General features: G+C 49.2%; 2 non-coding genes and 1 pseudogene across 2 annotated transcripts; 1 reads left to right on the forward strand and 2 right to left on the reverse strand.

The window, feature by feature from the left end:
* Positions 1-1,035: 1,035 nt before the first annotated feature.
* Positions 1,036-8,407, reverse strand: LOC139182134 (leukemia NUP98 fusion partner 1-like; annotated as a pseudogene).
* TRNAQ-CUG (transfer RNA glutamine (anticodon CUG)) lies at positions 4,663-4,734 on the forward strand. Its single transcript has one exon. It is a non-coding gene; the product is annotated as a tRNA-Gln (tRNA).
* A 1,783-nt stretch (positions 8,408-10,190) lies between the features above and the next one.
* Positions 10,191-10,354, reverse strand: LOC139182409 (U1 spliceosomal RNA). The gene has a single exon (XR_011566072.1). It is a non-coding gene; the product is annotated as a U1 spliceosomal RNA (small nuclear RNA).
* Positions 10,355-12,245: the final 1,891 nt, after the last annotated feature.

Here is a 12,245-nt window from a genome sequence, read left to right on the forward strand (position 1 = left end):
CCTACACCCAACGAATGAGAGTTTGCCCACCCAGGCAAAGGCCTCCGGGGCCGAGGTTGTGCTTCGGTTTCCTGCGTCCACCAGGCGGTTTCCGCCAGAGTGGGCTTCCCTGGGGGCTCAGACGGTAAGAATCCGCCTGCAATGCAGGACACCCGGGGTCAATCCCTGGTTTGGGAAGATCCCCTGGAGGAGGGCATGCAACCCACTCCAGTATTCTTACCTGGAGAATCCCCATGGGCCGAGAAACCTGGCAGGCTAAGTCCATGGGGGCGCAAAGAGTCGGACAGGACTTAGCGACTAAGCACATTGGTCGCGGGGATGGTCGCCCTGTGTCAGCATGCCCAGGACAGAGTCTGGCACTCGCTGGGACGCTCCAGGACTTGGATGAATACATTGTCGTCTTTAGCCCTTCGTCCCATGAAGACCCCTGAGGATGGAAATACGGAATAGTTTTCGAAGTGAACAGTCCTGTTTTAAAAGCCTTTATCCCGGTTTTTGGATTTCGCAGCACCCCATTGGGCGGGCAAACGGAAAGGTCTCCGGAGCACTGCCTGCCGGGTGGAGCGCCCAGCTGGGTAGGCTGCGTTCTGTGGGGTCCACCTGGGAGCGGGAAAGGGCGAAAACCAAGCGGGGAAGGCGGGTTTGGGAGGAGGGCATTGAGACCTCCCAGGAGACTTGGGCCAGGATCCCTAGAGGCGAACATTGCTTCAGTCCGGGTCGTAGTGTGGGGAAGGAGGGAGAGGGCTGGCAGACCCAAGAATGAAGGAGGCAAAAGGAGAGGGGAGGAAGGAGAGAATAAAAGAATTTGTGCTTCTACCCTTCCCTCCTCCCTCTCTTGCCTTCTCTCCTCTTCTTGGTCTTCTTCCCATCTCTGCAGCAGAGAAATCTTGACACACTCACTTTTGAGAAGAAAGACCCAACTAAGCTGTGCTCGGGTGCACAAATTCTGGGTTGTAAAAATAGTTCTGTCCTTATGTGCCCTTAGGGCTTCCCTGCTGGTTCAGACGGTAGAGCATCCGTCTGCAATGGGGGAGACCCAGGTTTGATCCCTAGGTCGGGAAGATCTCCTGGAGAAGGAAATGGCAACCCACTCCAGTATTCTTGCCTGGAAAATTCCATGGATGGAGGAGCCTGGTGGGCTACCGGTCCATGGGGTCCCAGAGAGTCAGGGCTGAGCGACTCCACTTTACGTGGCCTTAGACAAATTAAAGAAAACTTTTTGTGCTTCCCGTCTTGTTGCTGTAAAATGGGAGCAATGAGAGCATTCTACTTCATTCTGTTGTTGTCAGGTGTGCCTGCGTTTGGAAACTACTGGATCTAATGTCAAAAGCAGAGAAATCATAAATATTGTCATTATCCTCAGAATCTTTTGACAAACCCTTACCCTTATTTATTTCACCTTGAATTAGCTCGCTGCTTCTAGATTTTCCGTAAACAGAATCAAGACAAAGTTTCCCATGATTGCTCTTGCAGTTTGCTCTGCTGTAGCTCGGCCGCCCTTCATCGCCAGCTCTCTGCTTGCAGGTCAGGGACCGACGTGCAGGCTGGAGCAAATGGGAAGAACGCACATCTCCACCCATCCCAGTTCTAACCTCACCTGATTCTGTCCTTGCCCCTTGTGAGAGCCCGGTTCTCCAGGTTTCCTGGCCATTCTGTGATCTCTCAACATACTTTCCAGGGATTTCTTTCTCTTTTCTTTTTATTGAGTCACACCAATAACTTTTACTTAGTGGAAGAAGGGTTGGTGAAGATGTGTGGGTGGCTCTTTAAATATCTCTCCTTACATTTTCAAGAATAATTTTATTCTATTAAAATACCTTTTATTCTTTCTATTCCCCTAAAAGGCCAACAGAACAGATCATACTCTGAAAAGCAGGTGGGGTATGATGCAAGCTGTCTTGGGGAGCAGCTGAATCAACCACCCACCTGAGTCACTCAGCATCTGCAGACCCTCTTACAGGTACCGTTCCTGGGTCTGGTGAATTGGGGCTCAAAAAACACAGCAGCGTCGGTAGTTGTGGTGTGGAAGCCAAGGGTTATTTGAGCATTTTTTCAGACAGGGGGGGCAGGTACGCTTCTCCACGCTCTTCCTTCCTAGAGCTCCTTTTTCCCTCCACTTTCTTGCAAGACCTCACTTCCAGAAACCGGCATTCTCTCTCATTTCTCTCCTTTCTGCTCTCAGGTCCCAAAGAGACGGAACGTTTGGTTCTAAAGCACGGTTGCTGTTCAAAGGAGTCTGAAAATGACTGAATTTTGGAATGGGATCTTCCTTTTGATCCCATTAATGGCTCCTTGAATGACCCATCCCCTGAGCACTTTCTGGGATCCCGCACACGAGTGTGGCATCGAGATCCCTGGTTCTCATAAGAATACCTTCTAGGATGGCTGGCAGACGACATCATTCTGGGAAGCACAGGAAGTGGGCAGGGCAGGCAGCTTTTCCTGTAACTGGCATCTTGTGATCCACGGCGGTCCCGGAGTCCTCACTCATCCTCCTCTATCCAGCTGTGACCCCGGAAGCTGCTCATCCATTTGGCAAAAGACACATCATCATCATCATCATCATCATCATCTTTGTGCTCCATGTAAAGGCGCTTCAGAATATCCAAGGCCTGTCCCTAAATAGGTCTTGGAGGAAGTACCTGGCATGCCTTGAGGGGTCCCATGGGGTAGGTCAAGGCAGAGTGCAGATGGAGAGGAGCAGGGCAGGAAAGATGGGAACTCTGGGTCTTCTCATTTCTACCCACTCACATCGACGTCATCGCTCTCATAATTGGTGCAGAAGGTGAGTCGCAGGGACCCGGTTCAAGCTGTTTCAACTGGAGCCAACCTAGATTTCCACCAAGTCTGATTTCTGCCACCCGCCGTTGCCCTCAATAACCTCAAATTCTTCCAAACTAAAATCTGGCGATGGTAGAGCTAAGAAGACCGGTGATATCGGGCTATCTTCAGCTTTTGGCTCTTTCCTCCCACATTTTTAAAAGTCCTTCCAACCCGATGATTCCCCAGGACACGCGCACAGACAGCGGAGCTAAGGGCCGCCGGGCTCTAAGCAGCACCAACGTGGTGGTAACGAGAAAACCCAGGGATTTCTTTTCTTCCTATATCAGTCAGAGTCCGTTTCGGGTCCTTGTACCCATAAACCTTGACCCTTCTTCAAGTTCTCCTGGTGGAGCACTTTGTGCTGTTCGTTACCACTCAACATCTTGAGTTTCCAAGAAGTTTCATCTTCTCACCCTGGAGCTGTGAACTTCCTCCTCATAACAAGAGCCTCCCGCCTCCCCTTTGTCTCCTTCCTCCTTGAGTCAACCTCTGTCCAGTCTCTGGGGACAAAATACATCTCCAGGCAACACTGGGCTTCTTTCTGACTCTGTGTTTTGGCCAGCTAAAAACAGGTGCTATTTTTTTCTGTTCTGTGTATGGGATTAGGGAAGAAACGGTTTTAGGGTACGATGAAGAAGTAGAGATTATTACTCTGAGCCATGATAGGATTTATATCTATTCTACGTGTAAATATTTAGTCTGGTGGTATTTTGTGTTCATAAATACTGTCTATACTTAAGACAACTTGGATGTGCATCCTCTATGATTCAGCAATCAGTGCTCTTGGGTACCTTGATATTTGTACGCCTTTTTAAAAACTGCAATTTCTGGGTTTGATATGTTAAGAAATGGGAGAGAAACTGACTTGACCGACCTGACCAAAGAGTCTGTGACTGCCTAAGTGTCAGAGCCCTGTCTCGTGTCCTCCACGACATGCGGTTGATCTTCAGTCACCCCAGGTGAGTATGGGGCTTTCCTGGTGGGCCAGCAGGTAAAGAATCTGCCTGCAATGCAACACACCCGGGTTAAATCTCTGATTTCGGAAGATGCCCTGGAGAAGGGAATGGCCACCCACTCCAGTATTCTTGCCCGGAGAATCTCTTGGACAGTGGAGCCTGGCGGGCTACAGTCTTTGGGGTCGCAAAGAGTTGGACACGACTGAGCGACGTTGACTTCACTTTTAGGTGAGTATAGCTGGTTTGTCTGACTGTTTTATGTAAATAGTTATTCTTACTTACATGGTAAATCTAACAAATAGACACTTGTTGTGAGAATAACTTACCCCTCTCCAAATCAGAAATATATGAAGAAGAAGAGTTCTCCTGCCTCCATTCCCACTCCACCGCTGACACACTTTATATGTTACACGTAAGAGGTGGTGGCCGCTCAGGAGTGTGATCAGCGCTGTGAGAAAACTAAGGGACCCAGGAAACCCCGCCTCCTGCCCTGACAACCGTCTGTCCTCTCTGGGCTATGGGAAAAGGGGGAAGGCAAAGAAAAGGAAAATAACACTCTTATTTGCAGAAATTTTACCTCAGGATGGGACAACTCTGGTTAACCTAGGCAGACTATGCGGTTGGTGATGGAGAGCTAAGGGGGTCCTCCCTGGCACAAAATCCAAGGTGGATTTCACCTCATTTTCTGAGGTGAGAGTGAGCTGAGTGGATCAAAGGAGAGGAGCAGAGAGCAAGCAAGAGGGTTGAGCACCCACGGGAGTCAACCGTATTGGAGTCTCCTCAGGGCCTTAGGAGAACTGCCCTGAGCTTCTGGGTGGGACGTATGGAGGCTAAAGAAGCGGATACCGTTCTCTGGCGATGGAGGCCAGGTGGCTCCCGAGGGGGTTCCATGGTGTAATGGTGAGCACTCTGGACTCTGAATCCAGCGATCCGAGTTCAAATCTCGGTGGGACCTTTCTGCCTAGTTGGAAGAAGAACACTTTTTACTCCACTAATAGGACCCGCCTTCCGGCTCCCGCGACCCTCAGCGGCGTGGTTCACACGGACACGGCGGACAGGTGTGGGACCGACTCGGGGCGTCCTCGCTGGACCCGGGCGGCTCTGCCCATCGCTGGCCATGAGAGCCCGGCCCCTCCTCTGCCCTCCAAGCCCCGGCCAGGGGCGCTGCGGCCCAGCCAGTGCCGCCCCTTCGTCGGGTCCCCTGGGTCTCTGGAGGCAGAGGCAGAGGCTGAGCCCACGGAGTCCTGCCCCGCGAGGGGCCTTCGCACCGCACGCCTTGTAACTGCACGGCTGTGCCTGTGAGTAAATGGTGCCGGGGAGGGCCTGCGATGTCGCTGACCAGACAGGATGGCAGCTTTCGGGTCCAGGGTTCCAGACCTGAATGGGAAGGAAGTGTGTTTTAGTCAGGTTCTCTATTATTCTGAATTGTTATTGACCCTGTCCCAGTTTATTTTTATTTTATTCAGAGTTTCTCGCTCCTAAGTCTCCGTTGGGCACGCAAAGCCGCTGTTCGGCCAAGATTTGAACCTTGACTTCTGGAAATCTCCTCCTTTGGTCCCAAGCTCAGCCTGAAAGAGGAGCGCGGGTCGCGGATTCCCGCGTCTGAGGAGACCCCAGGTCCCTGACCCACGGCCGCCCGGCCAGGCTGCTCCGGGGCCGAAGGGGAGACGAGCTGCCTGGAGTCCGCACCCCCGGCCGGGCCCCCTTCGTCCTGCTGGGACTCTGCTCCACGGAGAAGACACCCCATGACGTGAGCGGATGGAAACACTTGTGTCCTCTACTGCTCGTGAGAAAAACACGGATGAGGCCCGTGATGGACCTGAATAGCTAGTTAAGGTGGTTCCCTTCGCGGTTCTAAGGAGCATCTCTCCGACGCTTGTATTTTGGAACTTTCAGCGGTTACAAAGGACTGAATGACGCAGCTGTCTTTGGAGGACGGGAAAAGAAAGGGGTGCGCGCGTGCTCTGGGCTCAGTCGTGTCCGACTCTTTGCAACCCCACGGACTGTAGCCCGCCAGGCTCCCCTGTCCATGGGAGTCTCCAGGCAAGAATACTGGAGTGGGTTGCCATTTCCTCCTCCAAAGAAAAGATCGCCGGAAGGGCAAGAGCTGGAGAGAACAGAGGATGAGCCCGAAGGGAGAAAGGGACTGGAAGGGAGAGGAGCGAGCGGGTACCGTGGCGGGGCGGTCCCTGGGTTGGGGCGACCCACAGCGCCTGACGCTGGAGCAGCTGCCACCCTTTCCTGAAGTGTCCGGGAACCCGGTTCACCCCCAAATCGCAAAGCTGCCGGCCTGGCATTTGTTCTGGCAAAGTTCCGTTTGCGGTTCCCTGCGGAGTGGTGAGGTGGGCTGTGTGGGTCTGCAGGTGAGTGGAAGTCCTGGCGGCTGCCTTGGAGAGGACTGGCAGGCAGGGAACCACACACACTCCACTTTCCCCTGTTCAGGCCGGTCTGCAGCATCTGGGGTGGGAAACTGGAAAATCGGAGCATCAGTATTTATTTAGAGATAAGGAGATAAACAGCCAGTCGGTTTCCTGACCTTAAAGTGTTTATTCTTCAAAGAAAAGAAATGTGGGATGGGATCAGGGTCTACTTTTTCCCATAACAAATTTTGGGGCGTATGTACCTGTATATAATATATACGTACACATTATATGAGTAAAGCTCACTGCTTGTGTTTCCAACTTAAATGTTTGTGTAATTATATGTATCACTCATAAAATTCTGGGTCTTGTGTCATGTGCAGGAATGTTTTCCACTGTAAAACCATAAATTTGGGGGCGGCAGGCATTCTCAAAGCAAGCAATCGGCCCATTATTCCCCCTTTGATGGGCTGATCACACGAGCTAGTAGACTGGCAGACCCTCTCAGTCCAGGAGGTCACTGCTTTCGTCTCTCTAGGAAGGTTCATAGTCACTGAAAAGTGTCAGTAACAAATAAAATCACACCCAATCTTTATGCAGTGTTGCTCCCAAAATGCAAGAGCTTACACCCAATGAAGACATGCAAAGTGCCCAGGCATGGTCTACAAGTTTTAAATGGGTTTACTCACTTAATCCTTTCAAAAGGCTTGCATCATGTCGTCATCCTCATTTCACATATGAGGAACCTGAGACATACAAAGGTTAAGTAACTTGTCAAGTCAGTCAGTGAGTGGGATCGGAAAGCAGCAAACTGTAAAAATGCTTGACAAGAAATTTAAGTCCAGGTATTTCTTTTGAAAAAACACCCAAGAGGAGTCACATAACAGGCATTCAGTTCAGTCGCTCAGTCTGAATATATATATATACTTAGTTTATAAAATTCAAATGATGCAGAAAATACAAATATGTAAAATTTTGAGACATGTTAAATTCAAAAATAACTTCTGTTAAGGTAGTTACATATTGACGGAGTCATTTCGGTATATCAACAGAGAGGAAAAAAATACATCGCAGCTCAGTTGGTAAAGAATCTGCCCGCAATGCAGGACACCTGGGTTTGATTCCTGGGTCGGGACGATCCCCTGGAGAAGGAAATGGCAACCCTCTCCAGTATTCTTGCCTGGAGAATCCCATGGACAGAGGAGCCTGGCAGGCTACAGTCCATGGGGTCACAAGAGTCGGACACGACTTAGTGACTAAACCACCACCATACTTTTATAAAATAGAGCTCTTATAGATTCTATTTTTAAGCATTCAACTTAATAGTGCATAAATTTCATGGAAGAAAAATAAAGAAAAATGAAGAAATTGTTGAACTTTCAATCAAATTGTTTATACGAGAGATGCCTTTCTGAAAGGATTCCCTAAGGCTAATAATAATAATTTAATTAAGACATTAAATTTGGGAATGATTCTTCTCATTACTTTTAAAAATCAAACGTCTTAAGGTATACTTTGAAAATAATACAACGCATCCATTTCAAGTTTGATGACTTTTGACAAACGAACGTACCCATGGAACCACTATCCTGTTCAAGGAAAAAGAATATCTCCAGAACTCCAGACTGTCCTCTGTGCCCCTTTGCAGTCAGTCCCCCTGCGGCTCCCTGACGCAGGTCATCAGTGATCTCGGTCCTGTCTCTGCGGATCGATTTTTCAGTTCTCGAAATTCACATAAGTGGAACCACAGAGTATGTTCTTTTTCCCTCACTCAGCATGATGCGTTTGAGAGTAATCCAGACTGTTGCCATGTATCAGGTATTTGTACCACTTTAGCGAGGAGTACTATTCCTTTGAGTGAATATGTCACAATCCTATATATCTATGCACCTCATGATGGACATTTGAAATGTTTTCAATTTGGGGACTATTACGAACAAAGCTGCTACAAGCAAGTCCCTTTTGTGGGCTTATGCTTTACAAATTCCATTTACATTTTTAAAATTCTTTAATACAAATTTACTTTGAATGGATGTTACATTCACAAAGACAATTTATTGCAGAGTTACAAGTTCATCTTTGATTGTTTCCTATCAGGACATAATCCATTCAAAGTAATATAAGCCACAGGTGTATTTTTGATTATCCCATTTAATCTACACAAGAACTTTATGAAGTACTTTATGACTATTACTTTCATATGACACTTGCAAAATTGGCCTAGCAAATGGGAGTCGGCCCAAGGTCAAACCGGAAGGCCAGTGGTGGCAACATGACTGAAAAGGAGGCCCCCCCACCCCTGGCACCCCCCAGAAGCTGCGTTCCTAACTGCAGACCCACCCCCAATGTCTTCCCAATAACCTCGGTGTGTCTGACAGGCCTGGAAACCAATATCCAAGCCGGTCCTCCTCACGGTATTATTTACTGATCGGCTTCTTTGGGTCAGAAACTCCTCCATCAGGGGTCCAGAGCCTAACAGCGTGCACAACCTTGAGGGTGAGGAAATCTGTTAAAAACTCCTAAAACCGGTTTTCTCATCGGTTCAGTTCAGTCGCTCATTCGTGTCCGACTCTTTGCGACCCCATGAATCGCAGCACGCCAGGCCTCCCTGTCCATCACCATCTCCCGGAGTTCACTCAAACTCACGTCCATCGAGTCGGTGATGCCATCCAGCCATCTCATCCTCTGTCGTCCCCTTCTCCTCCTGCCCCCAATCCCTCCCAGCATCAGAGTCTTTTCCAACGAGTCAACTCTTCGCATGAGGTGGCCAAAGTACTGGCGTTTCAGCTTTAGCATCATTCCTTCCAAAGAACACCCAGGGCTGATCTCCTTCAGAATGGACTGGTTGGATCTCCTTGCAGTCCAAGGGACTCTCAAGAGTCTTCTCCAACACCACAGTTCAAAAAGCATCAATTCTTCAGCGCATCAGTAAGCCACTAAAAATTAACCTTGGTCTTGGTGCAGATATTTCATATTTGAGCAAGGAAATCTCCCGCTGTTGGGGAGATAGAGTAGGATGTTCTACTTTCACTTTCAATGACCTAGATCCTCGATCTGCATCCTGTGTGCTTTTTGGTTAGTTTTCTTTGCATCACCCCACTCCCAGCACCTCCTCCGATCTCAGAGGCTTCTTGGGGCTGAGCGGATGGACGCGTGCTGTCCCCGAGGCAGCCACGAGAGGGAGGACAGCCCTTCCCGCCATGGTCCTGCCTTTTCTGTTTGGCCCAGTGGTTTCTATTTGCCAGCAGGACTTTGTGAATCAGAAGTGAGCACAACACATCCTGAGAAAGGGGTTGTCGAATAGCCCACAAAACTGCCGACAACTCGGCCTGGGGTTTTCTTCTAATCTGTAGTTCAATGTTTTCACATAGGAAGAAAAGGAAAACTACTTTTGACCGAAAGAAAAGAACAAAACAAAACAAAAAAAAAAACGTTAGGTGCGATTTCTACTGCCATTTAAGAAGGGATGTTAAGGAGGTTTCCTAGTTTGCCGACTACTGAAGCATGTCAGGTACACAGTTGAGGCTGAAACAGAGGTACGGCTTTCTGACTGGGAAAGTAACAGGAGAAGGCCTAGAGAGAAAAGGCGGGGGGGGGGGGGGGCGGGGGGGGGGGTGAAGAGAGAACTGGATCCAGAAATGCGAAGAGGCCGCTTGGGGTGGGAAGGGGTGGTATCTAAGCACTATCTCCAGCGTGCAAATAAGCAAGGCAGCTGACCACGCAAGACATGAAGCCTCCGAAAACAGGACACGGGTGGGAAGACAGCTAGCAGCAGACATGAAGCCTCCGAAACCAGGACACTGGTGGGAAAACAGCTAGCAGCAGACTCGCACAAGACCGGCAGACTTCGAGAAGCCGGCCACGCGGCGCCTCCTGATTTCGTGGGTCTGGCCCAGGGAATGGGCCGAGGCTGGCTGTATCCTGCCCTAGGGAAGTTCCTCACTAGGTAGAAAACGACCCCCAGCATTCTTTCTCAAACAGTCACACACAGCAACACCCCCAGGATTACGCCTACAGATCCCTGTTTCTGCTTTTAGCTACAGACAAAAACCAGGGGAAAGCGCGAACGCAGTCCCCCACTACCACAAATTATGCAGTCGAGTTTCCCACATTTGGGGAAATCGCAGGGGTCAGCACATCCGGAGTGCAATGGATAAGCCTCGCCCTGGGAAAACCACCTTCGTGATCATGGTATCTCCCCTGCCAGGTAAGTATGAGTTGCCAGCCTGCCGCCCCACGGCAACCTCAGACGCCCTGCACTGTACACACACGCTCACTTTCCTCCCCGCATCCCCGAGCCTTCTTGGACCTTCCACACGGCGCATCCACGCACTTTCAAGCAAAAACTCCTCAATTCTCTCCCACGCCACGGGAGACCATCGTGTTTCAGCACCAGATGACGGCCCAGCAGCCCCTGCGCTCGGATATCTACATACGACACGCCCCGTCCGTGACGTCACAGGAACCCGCGCTTCCCTCCAGCCCACGCCCCGCCCTAGTCCCCGCCTCCCTCCTCCCACGCCTTCCGGCCCGGCCGGGCCGGCTGGCCCCCTCTGGGGGAAGCGACGTCCGCCTCCTGCTCCTGTTCTCCCACCCGCTACGTGTTGGGACCCGGCGCACTCGGCTGCCTGCCTAACTTTTGTCCTGCCCAGCCCCGGTCTGGCGGTCGGCTGAAGCCTGTGCACCTTTTTTCAAATAACGGCGTTCAATGGGGAGAACGGAACATTTAGCAGTCCAGGGGAAACCGGTTCCTTTCAAATCCAGTTGTCTTTGTGATGTAATATTGTGTGTATGTCTAGTAAAACGCACTAAGCGTCGCGACTGGCCGTGAACTTCTGTTTCTTCAGAATTCAATGTCACTGATTGAGAATTTCACTTATGTTTAGTTCAAACATTTTTTATTAGTATTCCTAAATACCTTAGTTTATTTAGTAATTGATGTCTCAGTATCTTATTTTTTTGAAACTACCTAATTAATTTACTTCCATCAGTTAAGTCTCAGCACAACTCTAGGACTTTACCAAATATCTGGAAAGGTCATTTGAAGTAGACATCTCTAAAATATAATTTTTTTTAAGAGCTTACCCAAAGCTCTTATCTCATTTACATTTACTTTAAGCTTTCATCATATCAAGTTATTTTCCTCGCAAAAGATATAATAGGGTCTTACTTATTGAACCTAGGTACAATAAAGTTCAAAATTGGGAAAGGAGTATGTCAAGGCTGTAAAATATTGTCTCCCTGCTTATTTAACTTATATGCAGAGTACATCATGCAAAGTGCCAGGCTGGATGCCTCACAAGATGGAGTCAAGATTGCCCAGAGAAACATCAACAACCTCAGATATGCAGATGATACCACTCTGATGGCAGAAAGCAAAGAGGAACTAAAGAGCCTCTTGATGAGGATGAAAGAGGATAGTGACAAAACTGGCTTAAAAACAACTTTTTTTTTTAACATTCAAAAAACTAAGATCGTGGCATCTGGTCCCATCACTTCATGGCAAATAGATGGGGAAAAAGTGGAAACCATGGCAGATTTTATTTTCTTGTGCTCCAAAATCACTGCGGACGGTGACTGAGAGCCAGAAGAACCGACGGTTTCGATTTGTGGGTGCTGGGTAAGACTCTTGAGAGTCCTCTGGACAGCAAGGAAATCCAACCAGTCAATCCTAAAGGAAATCAACTCTGAGATTAACAAAACTATGCAGATGACAACACCCTCATGGCAGAAAGCGACGAAGAACTGAAGAGCCGCTTGATGACAGTGAAAGAGGAGGGTGCAAAAGTTGGCTTAAAACTCAACGTTCAGAAAACTAAGATCGTGGCATCTGGTCCCATCACTTCATGGCAAATAGAGGGGAAACAGTGGAAACAGTGACAGACTTTATTTGGCGGGGGGCGGGGCGGGGCTCCAAAACCACTGCAGATGGTGACTGCAGCCATGACATTAAAAGACGCTTGCTCCTTGGAAGAAAAGCTATGAGCAACCTAGACCGCATGTTAAAAAGCGGAGACAGTACTTGCCAACAAAGGTCCGTCTAGTCAAAAGCTATGGTTTTTCCAGTAGTCGTGTTCCATACATGTGAGAGCTGGACCATCAGGAA

This window comes from Bos indicus, chromosome 3 (genome assembly GCF_029378745.1).
Source record: "Bos indicus isolate NIAB-ARS_2022 breed Sahiwal x Tharparkar chromosome 3, NIAB-ARS_B.indTharparkar_mat_pri_1.0, whole genome shotgun sequence".
In the NCBI taxonomy this organism is placed as follows: Eukaryota; Metazoa; Chordata; class Mammalia; order Artiodactyla; family Bovidae; genus Bos; species Bos indicus.